Source organism: Phyllobates terribilis, unplaced genomic scaffold, assembly GCF_046119375.1.
Source record: "Phyllobates terribilis strain yellow unplaced genomic scaffold, ASM4611937v1 Scaffold_650__1_contigs__length_881393, whole genome shotgun sequence".
Taxonomy (NCBI): Eukaryota; Metazoa; Chordata; class Amphibia; order Anura; family Dendrobatidae; genus Phyllobates; species Phyllobates terribilis.
In genome coordinates, this window is record NW_027363410.1 from 272437 (window position 1) to 289109 (window position 16673).

The window sequence follows — 16673 nt, forward strand, 5'->3', positions numbered from 1 at the left end:
AACTTTTTCTGTATTGGCATAAATATTAAAACATCTATATTTCTTCCCATTCCTTTCTACATCCACTCTTAGAATCCTACCAGGGTATATTTCTTCGTAGTTGGTAATCTCCCATTCCCTGGAACATATAAAACCAACCCCATCACTTCTGAATTCATTCCCGCCTGAAAAACATAAATTACCCTTCCATATACCCCGTAAAAAATCATAATTTAACTTCTTTGACAAATTACATTCTTGAAGAAATACAAAATCAAAATTTTCATTATTAAAATAGTCATAAATCACAGTTCTTTTATATAAGTCATTGAAACCCTGAACATTCAGGGAAGCCGCCCTGATCATCTTTTAGTGACTGGCACCGGGCTATCTCCCCCGCCCTCATCGGATTGCAAAGCACTTTCATCGATACTCAGCCCTTCCGACTCTGATGTACTGGAAATGTCAAAATCCTTTTCACAAGCAAATACTTTTACTACACATGGCCCTACACCACGCTCTTTATCATCTACACTTCTTTTCAAAATTTTTGATGAATCCATCCTTTCCTGACCACAGGGTATACTCTGAGATAAAATCTCCCTAGGGGAAGGCCCTATTACAGGCAGGCTTTGACTTTTCACTACCACCACCTTTCCCCCTGCGCCTCCCTTTTTTACTTCACCCCCTTGTTCTTTTATATTACTCTCTTTGCTTGGTGGAGGGACTTTCTGCATTAATTGTCCCACACCCACCAGCACAGACTTCAATTCTTCAATCCTCCGTTCTTCATTCTTCTTTTCTTCTTTCTTCTTTTCTTCTTTCTTCTGCTCTTCCTTCTCCCGACCTTCTTTCTTCTGCTCTTCTCTGTTCTTATCTTCTTCTAACTCCTTCTCCTTCTTCCTTTCTTCCATCTTTCTTTTCTCATCCTCCTCCGACCTCCTCCCTCTCTCTTCTTTCTTTCTCTTCTCTTCTTCCGGTGTTTTCTTCTTCTTTACTTTTCTCACCTCCTCCATTTCCTGCTCATCAGTTCTCTTTTCACTTGCTTCCTCACCATCCTCGGCTTCATTCTGCCGATGTTCTGATGAAGTATCCATCTCCTCCTCGCCTCCTTTCTTCTTATTTGGACATGCATCCTCCTGATGAGCTGAACCGGGACACCTACAACACTTTTTGCACACAATATCCAAATGTCCATATTTACGGCACCCATAACAGTAATTAGGCATACCCGAAAAAAACAGATATCCACGGCTACGATTAACATAGACATTTGGTGGTGGTCTAAGTACCCCACCTTCTTCTTCTGGGTCCTTCTTGAAGGCTACCAGAAAAACCCTTTTTCCGTTCCACACTCCGAACCTAGTTTCCCCACGTTTTCTTGGGATAACTTTCTCACAATATGCACTTAGATAGTTTATTACTTCACTATCAGTAACAAATGGACTGAACAAATGTATTGTTAGCAGTTTCATGGAGAACTGAAAGGAGGGAATCACTCTCACTCCAACAAAAAGCTCGTTCTCCCTATTAACTTCATAGAGAGTATAGGCTCTTTCACACTGAGAGTTCCCCATTAAAGTTAAATCATATATCCCTCTCGAAAAAAAGGATTGAAAACAAAAAAGTTCCTCCTTTTCAATCTTCAGAAATTTACAAATCTCTCTGAAGATAAACTCGGAATCCTTTTCCTGCCGATAACCAGGAGCCACCAACAAACGGAGTGTATCCTTCAAAGGATAATCCTCTGAAAAATAGTCATTGGAATTGTTCTCCCGATTTTCCCTCCTACCTCCAAATGGCCTCTTCGATTCCATATTCTTTTCCTCCTTCTTTTTCCACAGATGATCAGGAAAAAAAACGACACAGCAGATCGCAGCTCCACCCGGATTTCAATCCTCTTCGTCCTACCGACCTCCACACCACGAAAAAGAACCGTCCTCCAGGAAGAAAAGGCAAATCTAGACTTTGCTCCACACCCAATAGCAGCAGCTGGACCAAGATCCAGAAGGCCGAGTGCAAAGATCCACCTAGATCACCTTGGCCAAATGACGCAACCCACTACAGATCGCAGCCAAAAGGCCGAGAAGCGATAACCAGAATTGGTTTCAAACTACGGAGCCACCCAAGGATCCTGAAAAGTCCATTTGTGGAGATGAGCTCCTGGACTCCCGTTAAGAAGACATGTTGTCAACCTCTAGATCCCTTACATGCCTGCACTTTTCGGCTTGCTGCTGCTGCAATCCACGCGTTTTAGATCTGCATAACTCCACCTCTTTAAACACAGCACCTTCACCCCCTGCTGTTCCCACCCGCCTCAACACCGTTGGAAGGGAGGAGAACCAATTAAGGCGGGGGGTGGGGTGGAACGAGCAGCTGTCTACCCTTAGCAGGAGGGCTCCTGATTACATACCTCTCCTGCTGCTGCTGCTGCTGGCTGTCCAGCAGCAGACTGAAGGTGGCTGCTGCTGTGCACAGGTATATAGAGGCTCAGAGCCTATTATGACACGCGCAGCCAGCGTTCCATTGCCACATTCCATCTACTGCAGGCAGGATACCTGGCTGGCTGAATGTCGCTGAGAAGCTCACAGAGACCGCCATAAGCAACAGTTTAACAGAATGCCACAGACTAATCAACCAAACTTTTTGGGTTGGGTTCTCTTTTATAGTCTGCAGGCATTAAATGAAAGAAGTCAGTGTTCCAGCAGAAGGAGACAACGTTTCAGAAAAGGCATTGTAGCAAACCAAAAAAGAAATTTTAAGCGCAGCAGAGTAACCAGCGCACATACCTGTTAGCTCAGGTGAGTTTAAAAGGCTGCTGTTGATAACAAGGGCATTTGCTAAATAGATGGTGTGTGTGCAACAATATACTGAAAGGTCAATTATATTGTGCAGCTTATCTCACCACCTGTAGTTATTTAGGTGAAAGCTCCAAAATGCTTGCCTAATATGTCTGTTTATCCAAAAGGATGTAAAAAGGGAGAGCTAGAAAGATAGCATTGCATCACATTACATGGCAATGCAATGCACAGTTGCTGAAGTTGAACCAAAATGAGCTTGTAATCTGGCTTCTGCAACTTTGAACATGAAAAATCCAATGAGGAGAAGAAAAGCAAAGCCAAAGAGTCCATCCCAAAATCCGACAAACAAGCAAAATGAACAAAAAACATTGAATTCAATTCTTTCTGATTTTAGAAACTGCATTAAAGAAGGGGTGCACCGGTCCTGGAGATACTGCAATACCAGGTCAATGCGTGGAGTGGACAGAGCAAGCTCTTTTTCCATCTCCCTGTTCTAAAAATCCATTTAATATATGGTCCCCAGATAGGAGACGTATCAGATATTAAACTGATAAGAACAGATACTACACTTGATCTTAGCCAAAAGGCCGAGAAGCGATAACCAGAATTGGTTTCAAACTACGGAGCCACCCAAGGATCCTGAAAAGTCCATTTGTGGAGATGAGCTCCTGGACTCCCGTTAAGAAGACATGTTGTCAACCTCTAGATCCCTTACATGCCTGCACTTTTCGGCTTGCTGCTGCTGCAATCCACGCGTTTTAGATCTGCATAACTCCACCTCTTTAAACACAGCACCTTCACCCCCTGCTGTTCCCACCCGCCTCAACACCGTTGGAAGGGAGGAGAACCAATTAAGGCGGGGGGTGGGGTGGAACGAGCAGCTGTCTACCCTTAGCAGGAGGGCTCCTGATTACATACCTCTCCTGCTGCTGCTGCTGGCTGTCCAGCAGCAGACTGAAGGTGGCTGCTGCTGTGCACAGGTATATAAAGGCTCAGAGCCTATTATGACACGCGCAGCCAGCGTTCCATTGCCACATTCCATCTACTGCAGGCAGGATACCTGGCTGGCTGAATGTCGCTGAGAAGCTCACAGAGACCGCCATAAGCAACAGTTTAACAGAATGCCACAGACTAATCAACCAAACTTTTTGGGTTGGGTTCTCTTTTATAGTCTGCAGGCATTAAATGAAAGAAGTCAGTGTTCCAGCAGAAGGAGACAACGTTTCAGAAAAGGCATTGTAGCAAACCAAAAAAGAAATTTTAAGCGCAGCAGAGTAACCAGCGCACATACCTGTTAGCTCAGGTGAGTTTAAAAGGCTGCTGTTGATAACAAGGGCATTTGCTAAATAGATGGTGTGTGTGCAACAATATACTGAAAGGTCAATTATATTGTGCAGCTTATCTCACCACCTGTAGTTATTTAGGTGAAAGCTCCAAAATGCTTGCCTAATATGTCTGTTTATCCAAAAGGAAGTAAAAAGGGAGAGCTAGAAAGATAGCATTGCATCACATTACATGGCAATGCAATGCACAGTTGCTGAAGTTGAACCAAAATGAGCTTGTAATCTGGCTTCTGCAACTTTGAACATGAAAAATCCAATGAGGAGAAGAAAAGCAAAGCCAAAGAGTCCATCCCAAAATCCGACAAACAAGCAAAATGAACAAAAAACATTGAATTCAATTCTTTCTGATTTTAGAAACTGCATTAAAGAAGGGGTGCACCGGTCCTGGAGATACTGCAATACCAGGTCAATGCGTGGAGTGGACAGAGCAAGCTCTTTTTCCATCTCCCTGTTCTAAAAATCCATTTAATATATGGTCCCCAGATAGGGGACGTATCAGATATTAAACTGATAAGAACAGATACTACACTTGATCTTAGCCAAAAGGCCGAGAAGCGATAACCAGAATTGGTTTCAAACTACGGAGCCACCCAAGGATCCTGAAAAGTCCATTTGTGGAGATGAGCTCCTGGACTCCCGTTAAGAAGACATGTTGTCAACCTCTAGATCCCTTACATGCCTGCACTTTTCGGCTTGCTGCTGCTGCAATCCACGCGTTTTAGATCTGCATAACTCCACCTCTTTAAACACAGCACCTTCACCCCCTGCTGTTCCCACCCGCCTCAACACCGTTGGAAGGGAGGAGAACCAATTAAGGCGGGGGGTGGGGTGGAACGAGCAGCTGTCTACCCTTAGCAGGAGGGCTCCTGATTACATACCTCTCCTGCTGCTGCTGCTGCTGGCTGTCCAGCAGCAGACTGAAGGTGGCTGCTGCTGTGCACAGGTATATAAAGGCTCAGAGCCTATTATGACACGCGCAGCCAGCGTTCCATTGCCACATTCCATCTACTGCAGGCAGGATACCTGGCTGGCTGAATGTCGCTGAGAAGCTCACAGAGACCGCCATAAGCAACAGTTTAACAGAATGCCACAGACTAATCAACCAAACTTTTTGGGTTGGGTTCTCTTTTATAGTCTGCAGGCATTAAATGAAAGAAGTCAGTGTTCCAGCAGAAGGAGACAACGTTTCAGAAAAGGCATTGTAGCAAACCAAAAAAGAAATTTTAAGCGCAGCAGAGTAACCAGCGCACATACCTGTTAGCTCAGGTGAGTTTAAAAGGCTGCTGTTGATAACAAGGGCATTTGCTAAATAGATGGTGTGTGTGCAACAATATACTGAAAGGTCAATTATATTGTGCAGCTTATCTCACCACCTGTAGTTATTTAGGTGAAAGCTCCAAAATGCTTGCCTAATATGTCTGTTTATCCAAAAGGAAGTAAAAAGGGAGAGCTAGAAAGATAGCATTGCATCACATTACATGGCAATGCAATGCACAGTTGCTGAAGTTGAACCAAAATGAGCTTGTAATCTGGCTTCTGCAACTTTGAACATGAAAAATCCAATGAGGAGAAGAAAAGCAAAGCCAAAGAGTCCATCCCAAAATCCGACAAACAAGCAAAATGAACAAAAAACATTGAATTCAATTCTTTCTGATTTTAGAAACTGCATTAAAGAAGGGGTGCACCGGTCCTGGAGATACTGCAATACCAGGTCAATGCGTGGAGTGGACAGAGCAAGCTCTTTTTCCATCTCCCTGTTCTAAAAATCCATTTAATATATGGTCCCCAGATAGGGGACGTATCAGATATTAAACTGATAAGAACAGATACTACACTTGATCTTAGCCAAAAGGCCGAGAAGCGATAACCAGAATTGGTTTCAAACTACGGAGCCACCCAAGGATCCTGAAAAGTCCATTTGTGGAGATGAGCTCCTGGACTCCCGTTAAGAAGACATGTTGTCAACCTCTAGATCCCTTACATGCCTGCACTTTTCGGCTTGCTGCTGCTGCAATCCACGCGTTTTAGATCTGCATAACTCCACCTCTTTAAACACAGCACCTTCACCCCCTGCTGTTCCCACCCGCCTCAACACCGTTGGAAGGGAGGAGAACCAATTAAGGCGGGGGGTGGGGTGGAACGAGCAGCTGTCTACCCTTAGCAGGAGGGCTCCTGATTACATACCTCTCCTGCTGCTGCTGCTGCTGGCTGTCCAGCAGCAGACTGAAGGTGGCTGCTGCTGTGCACAGGTATATAAAGGCTCAGAGCCTATTATGACACGCGCAGCCAGCGTTCCATTGCCACATTCCATCTACTGCAGGCAGGATACCTGGCTGGCTGAATGTCGCTGAGAAGCTCACAGAGACCGCCATAAGCAACAGTTTAACAGAATGCCACAGACTAATCAACCAAACTTTTTGGGTTGGGTTCTCTTTTATAGTCTGCAGGCATTAAATGAAAGAAGTCAGTGTTCCAGCAGAAGGAGACAACGTTTCAGAAAAGGCATTGTAGCAAACCAAAAAAGAAATTTTAAGCGCAGCAGAGTAACCAGCGCACATACCTGTTAGCTCAGGTGAGTTTAAAAGGCTGCTGTTGATAACAAGGGCATTTGCTAAATAGATGGTGTGTGTGCAACAATATACTGAAAGGTCAATTATATTGTGCAGCTTATCTCACCACCTGTAGTTATTTAGGTGAAAGCTCCAAAATGCTTGCCTAATATGTCTGTTTATCCAAAAGGAAGTAAAAAGGGAGAGCTAGAAAGATAGCATTGCATCACATTACATGGCAATGCAATGCACAGTTGCTGAAGTTGAACCAAAATGAGCTTGTAATCTGGCTTCTGCAACTTTGAACATGAAAAATCCAATGAGGAGAAGAAAAGCAAAGCCAAAGAGTCCATCCCAAAATCCGACAAACAAGCAAAATGAACAAAAAACATTGAATTCAATTCTTTCTGATTTTAGAAACTGCATTAAAGAAGGGGTGCACCGGTCCTGGAGATACTGCAATACCAGGTCAATGCGTGGAGTGGACAGAGCAAGCTCTTTTTCCATCTCCCTGTTCTAAAAATCCATTTAATATATGGTCCCCAGATAGGGGACGTATCAGATATTAAACTGATAAGAACAGATACTACACTTGATCTTAGCCAAAAGGCCGAGAAGCGATAACCAGAATTGGTTTCAAACTACGGAGCCACCCAAGGATCCTGAAAAGTCCATTTGTGGAGATGAGCTCCTGGACTCCCGTTAAGAAGACATGTTGTCAACCTCTAGATCCCTTACATGCCTGCACTTTTCGGCTTGCTGCTGCTGCAATCCACGCGTTTTAGATCTGCATAACTCCACCTCTTTAAACACAGCACCTTCACCCCCTGCTGTTCCCACCCGCCTCAACACCGTTGGAAGGGAGGAGAACCAATTAAGGCGGGGGGTGGGGTGGAACGAGCAGCTGTCTACCCTTAGCAGGAGGGCTCCTGATTACATACCTCTCCTGCTGCTGCTGCTGCTGGCTGTCCAGCAGCAGACTGAAGGTGGCTGCTGCTGTGCACAGGTATATAAAGGCTCAGAGCCTATTATGACACGCGCAGCCAGCGTTCCATTGCCACATTCCATCTACTGCAGGCAGGATACCTGGCTGGCTGAATGTCGCTGAGAAGCTCACAGAGACCGCCATAAGCAACAGTTTAACAGAATGCCACAGACTAATCAACCAAACTTTTTGGGTTGGGTTCTCTTTTATAGTCTGCAGGCATTAAATGAAAGAAGTCAGTGTTCCAGCAGAAGGAGACAACGTTTCAGAAAAGGCATTGTAGCAAACCAAAAAAGAAATTTTAAGCGCAGCAGAGTAACCAGCGCACATACCTGTTAGCTCAGGTGAGTTTAAAAGGCTGCTGTTGATAACAAGGGCATTTGCTAAATAGATGGTGTGTGTGCAACAATATACTGAAAGGTCAATTATATTGTGCAGCTTATCTCACCACCTGTAGTTATTTAGGTGAAAGCTCCAAAATGCTTGCCTAATATGTCTGTTTATCCAAAAGGAAGTAAAAAGAGAGAGCTAGAAAGATAGCATTGCATCACATTACATGGCAATGCAATGCACAGTTGCTGAAGTTGAACCAAAATGAGCTTGTAATCTGGCTTCTGCAACTTTGAACATGAAAAATCCAATGAGGAGAAGAAAAGCAAAGCCAAAGAGTTCATCCCAAAATCCGACAAACAAGCAAAATGAACAAAAAACATTGAATTCAATTCTTTCTGATTTTAGAAACTGCATTAAAGAAGGGGTGCACCGGTCCTGGAGATACTGCAATACCAGGTCAATGCGTGGAGTGGACAGAGTAAGCTCTTTTTCCATCTCCCTGTTCTAAAAATCCATTTAATATATGGTCCCCAGATAGGGGACGTATCAGATATTAAACTGATAAGAACAGATACTACACTTGATCTTAGCCAAAAGGCCGAGAAGCGATAACCAGAATTGGTTTCAAACTACGGAGCCACCCAAGGATCCTGAAAAGTCCATTTGTGGAGATGAGCTCCTGGACTCCCGTTAAGAAGACATGTTGTCAACCTCTAGATCCCTTACATGCCTGCACTTTTCGGCTTGCTGCTGCTGCAATCCACGCGTTTTAGATCTGCATAACTCCACCTCTTTAAACACAGCACCTTCACCCCCTGCTGTTCCCACCCGCCTCAACACCGTTGGAAGGGAGGAGAACCAATTAAGGCGGGGGGTGGGGTGGAACGAGCAGCTGTCTACCCTTAGCAGGAGGGCTCCTGATTACATACCTCTCCTGCTGCTGCTGCTGCTGGCTGTCCAGCAGCAGACTGAAGGTGGCTGCTGCTGTGCACAGGTATATAAAGGCTCAGAGCCTATTATGACACGCGCAGCCAGCGTTCCATTGCCACATTCCATCTACTGCAGGCAGGATACCTGGCTGGCTGAATGTCGCTGAGAAGCTCACAGAGACCGCCATAAGCAACAGTTTAACAGAATGCCACAGACTAATCAACCAAACTTTTTGGGTTGGGTTCTCTTTTATAGTCTGCAGGCATTAAATGAAAGAAGTCAGTGTTCCAGAAGAAGGAGACAACGTTTCAGAAAAGGCATTGTAGCAAACCAAAAAAGAAATTTTAAGCGCAGCAGAGTAACCAGCGCACATACCTGTTAGCTCAGGTGAGTTTAAAAGGCTGCTGTTGATAACAAGGGCATTTGCTAAATAGATGGTGTGTGTGCAACAATATACTGAAAGGTCAATTATATTGTGCAGCTTATCTCACCACCTGTAGTTATTTAGGTGAAAGCTCCAAAATGCTTGCCTAATATGTCTGTTTATCCAAAAGGAAGTAAAAAGGGAGAGCTAGAAAGATAGCATTGCATCACATTACATGGCAATGCAATGCACAGTTGCTGAAGTTGAACCAAAATGAGCTTGTAATCTGGCTTCTGCAACTTTGAACATGAAAAATCTAATGAGGAGAAGAAAAGCAAAGCCAAAGAGTCCATCCCCAAATCCGACAAACAAGCAAAATGAACAAAAAACATTGAATTCAATTCTTTCTGATTTTAGAAACTGCATTAAAGAAGGGGTGCACCGGTCCTGGAGATACTGCAATACCAGGTCAATGCGTGGAGTGGACAGAGTAAGCTCTTTTTCCATCTCCGTGTTCTAAAAATCCATTTAATATATGGTCCCCAGATAGGGGACGTATCAGATATTAAACTGATAAGAACAGATACTACACTTGATCTTAGCCAAAAGGCCGAGAAGCGATAACCAGAATTGGTTTCAAACTACGGAGCCACCCAAGGATCCTGAAAAGTCCATTTGTGGAGATGAGCTCCTGGACTCCCGTTAAGAAGACATGTTGTCAACCTCTAGATCCCTTACATGCCTGCACTTTTCGGCTTGCTGCTGCTGCAATCCACGCGTTTTAGATCTGCATAACTCCACCTCTTTAAACACAGCACCTTCACCCCCTGCTGTTCCCACCCGCCTCAACACCGTTGGAAGGGAGGAGAACCAATTAAGGCGGGGGGTGGGGTGGAACGAGCAGCTGTCTACCCTTAGCAGGAGGGCTCCTGATTACATACCTCTCCTGCTGCTGCTGCTGCTGGCTGTCCAGCAGCAGACTGAAGGTGGCTGCTGCTGTGCACAGGTATATAAAGGCTCAGAGCCTATTATGACACGCGCAGCCAGCGTTCCATTGCCACATTCCATCTACTACAGGCAGGATACCTGGCTGGCTGAATGTCGCTGAGAAGCTCACAGAGACCGCCATAAGCAACAGTTTAACAGAATGCCACAGACTAATCAACCAAACTTTTTGGGTTGGGTTCTCTTTTATAGTCTGCAGGCATTAAATGAAAGAAGTCAGTGTTCCAGCAGAAGGAGACAACGTTTCAGAAAAGGCATTGTAGCAAACCAAAAAAGAAATTTTAAGCGCAGCAGAGTAACCAGCGCACATACCTGTTAGCTCAGGTGAGTTTAAAAGGCTGCTGTTGATAACAAGGGCATTTGCTAAATAGATGGTGTGTGTGCAACAATATACTGAAAGGTCAATTATATTGTGCAGCTTATCTCACCACCTGTAGTTATTTAGGTGAAAGCTCCAAAATGCTTGCCTAATATGTCTGTTTATCCAAAAGGAAGTAAAAAGGGAGAGCTAGAAAGATAGCATTGCATCACATTACATGGCAATGCAATGCAAAGTTGCTGAAGCTGAACCAAAATGAGCTTGTAATCTGGCTTCTGCAACTTTGAACATGAAAAATCCAATGAGGAGAAGAAAAGCAAAGCCAAAGAGTCCATCCCAAAATCCGACAAACAAGCAAAATGAACAAAAAACATTGAATTCAATTCTTTCTGATTTTAGAAACTGCATTAAAGAAGGGGTGCACCAGTCCTGGAGATACTGCAATACCAGGTCAATGCGTGGAGTGGACAGAGCAAGCTCTTTTTCCATCTCCCTGTTCTAAAAATCCATTTAATATATGGTCCCCAGATAGGGGACGTATCAGATATTAAACTGATAAGAACAGATACTACACTTGATCTTAGCCAAAAGGCCGAGAAGCGATAACCAGAATTGGTTTCAAACTACGGAGCCACCCAAGGATCCTGAAAAGTCCATTTGTGGAGATGAGCTCCTGGACTCCCGTTAAGAAGACATGTTGTCAACCTCTAGATCCCTTACATGCCTGCACTTTTCGGCTTGCTGCTGCTGCAATCCACGCGTTTTAGATCTGCATAACTCCACCTCTTTAAACACAGCACCTTCACCCCCTGCTGTTCCCACCCGCCTCAACACCGTTGGAAGGGAGGAGAACCAATTAAGGCGGGGGGTGGGGTGGAACGAGCAGCTGTCTACCCTTAGCAGGAGGGCTCCTGATTACATACCTCTCCTGCTGCTGCTGGCTGTCCAGCAGCAGACTGAAGGTGGCTGCTGCTGTGCACAGGTATATAAAGGCTCAGAGCCTATTATGACACGCGCAGCCAGCGTTCCATTGCCACATTCCATCTACTGCAGGCAGGATACCTGGCTGGCTGAATGTCGCTGAGAAGCTCACAGAGACCGCCATAAGCAACAGTTTAACAGAATGCCACAGACTAATCAACCAAACTTTTTGGGTTGGGTTCTCTTTTATAGTCTGCAGGCATTAAATGAAAGAAGTCAGTGTTCCAGCAGAAGGAGACAACGTTTCAGAAAAGGCATTGTAGCAAACCAAAAAAGAAATTTTAAGCGCAGCAGAGTAACCAGCGCACATACCTGTTAGCTCAGGTGAGTTTAAAAGGCTGCTGTTGATAACAAGGGCATTTGCTAAATAGATGGTGTGTGTGCAACAATATACTGAAAGGTCAATTATATTGTGCAGCTTATCTCACCACCTGTAGTTATTTAGGTGAAAGCTCCAAAATGCTTGCCTAATATGTCTGTTTATCCAAAAGGAAGTAAAAAGGGAGAGCTAGAAAGATAGCATTGCATCACATTACATGGCAATGCAATGCACAGTTGCTGAAGTTGAACCAAAATGAGCTTGTAATCTGGCTTCTGCAACTTTGAACATGAAAAATCCAATGAGGAGAAGAAAAGCAAAGCCAAAGAGTCCATCCCAAAATCCGACAAACAAGCAAAATGAACAAAAAACATTGAATTCAATTCTTTCTGATTTTAGAAACTGCATTAAAGAAGGGGTGCACCGGTCCTGGAGATACTGCAATACCAGGTCAATGCGTGGAGTGGACAGAGCAAGCTCTTTTTCCATCTCCCTGTTCTAAAAATCCATTTAATATATGGTCCCCAGATAGGGGACGTATCAGATATTAAACTGATAAGAACAGATTTTTTTGATTGAATATATCTTTTATTAGCACAAAAAATAAGTTAACAGACAGTGTACAGTGCCGCAGCCCAGTACACACAGAATTCTACATCATATTTACATAGCATGAGGATACGACGCACTAACTAGACACATCACACCCCTATGCTACACAAAACACTCAATCTGAAAGAAAAGCATGTCAATCAATACAGTACGACGAACCGTGATAAGGGATGGGGATTGGGAAAAAGGGGATGGGGAGGGGAAAATCACAGGCCCGAAGCTTTATTGAAAGACAAGACACATAAGGGGAGAGGGGGAGGAGGGGTTTAGTCCTCGTCCTCGTCCTCCGGACCGTCCATGATGGAATAGTCTCTGAGCAGGCTGTGGATCAGCCTGCGGCAGTCCTGGATGGACATCCTCTCCCTCCTCAAGATGAGCCGGTTCCTGGCGACCCAAACGGCATCCTTGAAGCAGTTCATAAGGCGCCAAGCCTCCTGGATGGCTCCGACGGTATGAACCCCAGGGAAGAGTCCGTAAAGCACAGAATGGTGCGATAGGCTCGCCCTGGGGACAGAGTTCCTCAGGTCGTCCTCAAGTGCAGTCAATAGGCACTGTGCAAATCCGCAGTCCCAAAAAGTGTGCAAAGATGTTTCCTCCACGAAGGGGCACCTTGGGCAGTACCGGGTCTTGCACAGGTTCCGGGCATGCATGAATGACCGGACGGGCAGTCCGCCCTGAATCGCCATCCACGACAAGTCCTTGTGCCCGTTGGTCAGCCTGTCAGACGACACATTTGTCCACACAGTCTCCAGCGTGTCCTGGTGAAGTCCTGTGATGTTCTCCACGTCATCCTTGGCTCTGATTAGCTTGTGGATAGTTTTGGGCTTCCACAAGTCGGGCTTGAGTCCCTCCAGTTGATGCTCCCCCACAAATCGAACGACGTCTCCGTAGAACCATGGCGTCGTCCAGTTGTAGGGGAAGGAGCTGTCCCACTTGTCCCAGCCGAGTCGCCTCCAAAGAGGAAGCAGGAAGAAGCGAGACATGGACCTGCCCGCGGAGCCATTCTTGACTTGCAAAGTCCGGCGGACACAATCACACACAAAAGAGGATCGCAGGAGGGTGGGGATATCTGGAACGCCCTTCCCACCCTTGCGAGGCTCCTTGTACATGACGGCCCGCCTGACTCTGTCCATCTTGGATCCCCAGACAAAGTGAAACACTGTCCTGGTAATGGCCCTGCACACAGTGACGTGTGGGGGCCAGGCCTGCGCCGTGTACTGCAAGACGGGCAGGACCTCATTACGCAGGATGAGTGCCTTACCCTCACAAGTGAGGTGTCTGAGGCTCCAGAGTCCGATCCGTTGCTTCACCTTGGCCAAGCGTTCTTGCCAGGACTTGAGGGCCGCTCCTTCCTTCCCGAACCAGACTCCCAGCACCTTGAGGAAATCCGGTTGAATGTTGAAGGGGAAGGGGGCGGAGGAGGCCGGCTGCCAATCCCCGAAGAGCATGGCTTCCGACTTCCTGCAGTTGACTTTGGCCCCTGAAGCCCGGCCGAACCTCTCACACGTCTGGACGAGGGCGTCGACTGAACCACGATCAGCGCAGAAGACGGTGACGTCGTCCATGTAGAGCGAGCACTTGACCTCGTGTCGTCCCGGACCCGGTGCGGTGATCCCTCTGATCTCTCCATTCTGCCGGATAGCCTCTGCGAAGAGTTCTATAACACAAACAAAAAGAAGAGGTGATAGAGGGCAGCCTTGTCTGACCCCAGAGAGGACAGGGAAGGGGTCAGTCTTCCAGCCGTTCACCAACACCGAGCTGTGGATATCAAAATACATCAGACGGACATACGAACAAAACATGTTACCCAAACCTAACCGGTGCAGAGCTCGGCCCATGAACTCGTGGGAAACCCGGTCGAAGGCCTTCTCCTGATCCAAGGAGACCAGGGCCGCGTGTGCGCGGCGGACCTTGATGTACTCGACCGTGTCCCGCACGAGAGCGAGGCTGTCTGCGATGCGACGTCCAGGGATGCCGCAGGTCTGGTCCGGGTGGATGATCCGTCCGATGACCGTCTTAAGTCGTGTCGCCATCGTCTTGGCCAGGGTCTTGTAGTCCACGTTGAGCAGAGTGATGGGACGCCAATTCCTCAGGTCGCACCTCTCTCCCTTCCGCTTGTACAGGATCGTGACCATTCCTTCCCTCAAAGATGGAGGCATTCTACCCTCCACCACCATCTCCTCGTACAGGTCCAACAGGTCCGGACAGATGAGGTCTCCCAGCGCTACATAGAGCTCCGCTGGAAGACCATCACTGCCCGGGGTCCTGCCGGTCCTAAAGGATTTAGCGGCAGAGAGCAATTCGCCCACCATCAGAGGTTTGTCCAAGGCTGCCGTGCCTGCAGGATCAAGATGGTTAGTGATACCTGACAGGAACTTATCAGCAGCGTCGGGGTCGGTAGTCTTGTGGGAGTAGAGTTCGCTGTAGAAGTCGCTGACGACCCTCATCACGTCCTCCTTCCCACGTCGCATGTTTCCGCTCTCGTCTCGCAGCTCGTTCAGGGGCGTGTGACCGGCATGAAGTTTCCTGAAAAAGAATGAGTTACATTTCTCACCCTTCTCCAGATTCTCCACTTTGGAACGGAAGATGATTCTCTTGGACTCCTCCTCAAAGTGCCTTTTCAGGCTCTTCTTGGTCTCCTCCAGCTCCTCCCTCACGTCCCAGCCGCAGTGAAGAAGGTCCTGCAGCGACCGCAGCTCGCGCTGCAGCCCTCTGAAGTCCCTCCTCTTCTCACACGCCTGTTGTCGACCCTTGGCCTGAAAGAAACAGCGAAACTCAAGTTTAACATATTCCCACCAATCAGAGACTGTTTGGAAGCTACCCTTGTAGGACTGCCACATTGCGTAGGCTGCTCTCAGCTCCTCCACGACTTCATCCTGAGCCAGCAGAGCACAATTCAGCTTCCAGGAGCCGGGGCCGGACGGAAAACCGTCGCCGAGGACACCTTGTAAGTGAATGGCTCTGTGGTCGGAGAAGAAGCAGGAGACCATCGAGTGCCTACTCTGCCTGACTGCCCGAGAGGTGAACACAAAGTCAATCCTGGAGCGGAGTGAGCCATCGGGTCGGCTCCACGAATAGTTCGTGGAGCCTCTCCCCATGGAGCCCACCACGTCCTGAAGAGAGGCCTCGGTTACCATCTCGATGAGCAGCTTGGACGTGATGTCCAACTTGGCAGATGTGCCAGAACTACGACCGTCCTCCTCGATGGGGCAGTTGAAATCCCCGGCCATCACTAAGGTCCTGGTGGTGGCAAGCTGAAGCCGCAGGGTCTGGAAAAGCTCCAAACGCTCATTCTTCAGTGGGGACGCATACACGTTGATGAACCTGACAGGTTCTCCCGCCCAGTTGCCATCTACAACAAGAGCCCTGCCGCAGATGAGCTCCTGGACGGACTCAAGCGTGAATGCGCCCCCCCTGATCAGAATTGCGACCCCCGCAGACTTGCAGTCACCCCCACCGGACCAGTAGGATGGACCGTGGGACCACTCCCTGGCCAGATGTTTGAAGGACCTAGAGGAGGGAAGGGAACATTCCTGCAACATATAAACATCACACAACTGGGAAGTAAGGAAGGCATAAATAGTCTGACGTCTGAACTTGTCCTTGATGCTCCTGACATTAATGGAAAATAAGTTAATATTAGCCATCATGTAGGGAAAAAAGAAAAAGTTAGCGCAGGCAATACACCTTAGTTACCACTCCGGTCGGGTGGTCCCTCGTCGGTGTTGACTGCTGGTGACGGGATCACCAGCAGGCCCTCTTCCTCCATCTGGTCAAGCAGCGCGGCCTCGATCTCGGCGACCACCAGTTCCTCCTCTTCTGGCTCGGCCACCAGGGTCTCAACCATGTGCTCCATCTCTTCTGGCTCAGGGAGGGTATCCTCCTTTTCGCCTACGAAATCCAGAATCTTCTTTTTGGAGGATTCAGTAGCAGGGCTGTCCTCCACCTTCCTCTTTCCCCGGGTTGGAACTGGGGAGACAAGAAGGGGAAAATCCTCCTCGGAATAGATAGCGGCGGGTGGAGGAAAGGTTAATTCCACCGCTACCATGGTCTGGGGAGGGAGAGTGGCTGCCGGGGCAGGGGAAAGGACACCTGCTGAGGAGTAGGGGAAGGAGGAAGAGGAAGTGGAATCCTCAGCAGGGGTGGCCGGGGT

General features: G+C 47.2%; 8 non-coding genes across 8 annotated transcripts; all 8 read right to left on the bottom strand.

Annotated features, from left to right (window-relative positions):
* Nucleotides 1-3188: 3188 nt before the first annotated feature.
* Nucleotides 3189-3379, bottom strand: LOC141235221 (U2 spliceosomal RNA). The gene has a single exon (XR_012301074.1). It is a non-coding gene; the product is annotated as a U2 spliceosomal RNA (small nuclear RNA).
* Nucleotides 3380-4491: 1112 nt separating this feature from the next.
* LOC141234918 (U2 spliceosomal RNA) lies at nucleotides 4492-4682 on the bottom strand. The gene has a single exon (XR_012300780.1). It is a non-coding gene; the product is annotated as a U2 spliceosomal RNA (small nuclear RNA).
* Nucleotides 4683-5797: 1115 nt separating this feature from the next.
* LOC141234919 (U2 spliceosomal RNA) lies at nucleotides 5798-5988 on the bottom strand. Its single transcript, XR_012300781.1, has one exon. It is a non-coding gene; the product is annotated as a U2 spliceosomal RNA (small nuclear RNA).
* Nucleotides 5989-7103: 1115 nt separating this feature from the next.
* LOC141234920 (U2 spliceosomal RNA) lies at nucleotides 7104-7294 on the bottom strand. Its single transcript, XR_012300782.1, has one exon. It is a non-coding gene; the product is annotated as a U2 spliceosomal RNA (small nuclear RNA).
* Nucleotides 7295-8409: 1115 nt separating this feature from the next.
* LOC141235259 (U2 spliceosomal RNA) lies at nucleotides 8410-8600 on the bottom strand. The gene has a single exon (XR_012301110.1). It is a non-coding gene; the product is annotated as a U2 spliceosomal RNA (small nuclear RNA).
* A 1115-nt stretch (nucleotides 8601-9715) lies between these two features.
* LOC141235265 (U2 spliceosomal RNA) lies at nucleotides 9716-9906 on the bottom strand. Its single transcript, XR_012301116.1, has one exon. It is a non-coding gene; the product is annotated as a U2 spliceosomal RNA (small nuclear RNA).
* A 1115-nt stretch (nucleotides 9907-11021) lies between these two features.
* Nucleotides 11022-11212, bottom strand: LOC141235194 (U2 spliceosomal RNA). Its single transcript, XR_012301048.1, has one exon. It is a non-coding gene; the product is annotated as a U2 spliceosomal RNA (small nuclear RNA).
* A 1109-nt stretch (nucleotides 11213-12321) lies between these two features.
* Nucleotides 12322-12515, bottom strand: LOC141235311 (U2 spliceosomal RNA). Its single transcript, XR_012301160.1, has one exon. It is a non-coding gene; the product is annotated as a U2 spliceosomal RNA (small nuclear RNA).
* Between the last annotated feature and the right edge of the window lie 4158 nt (nucleotides 12516-16673).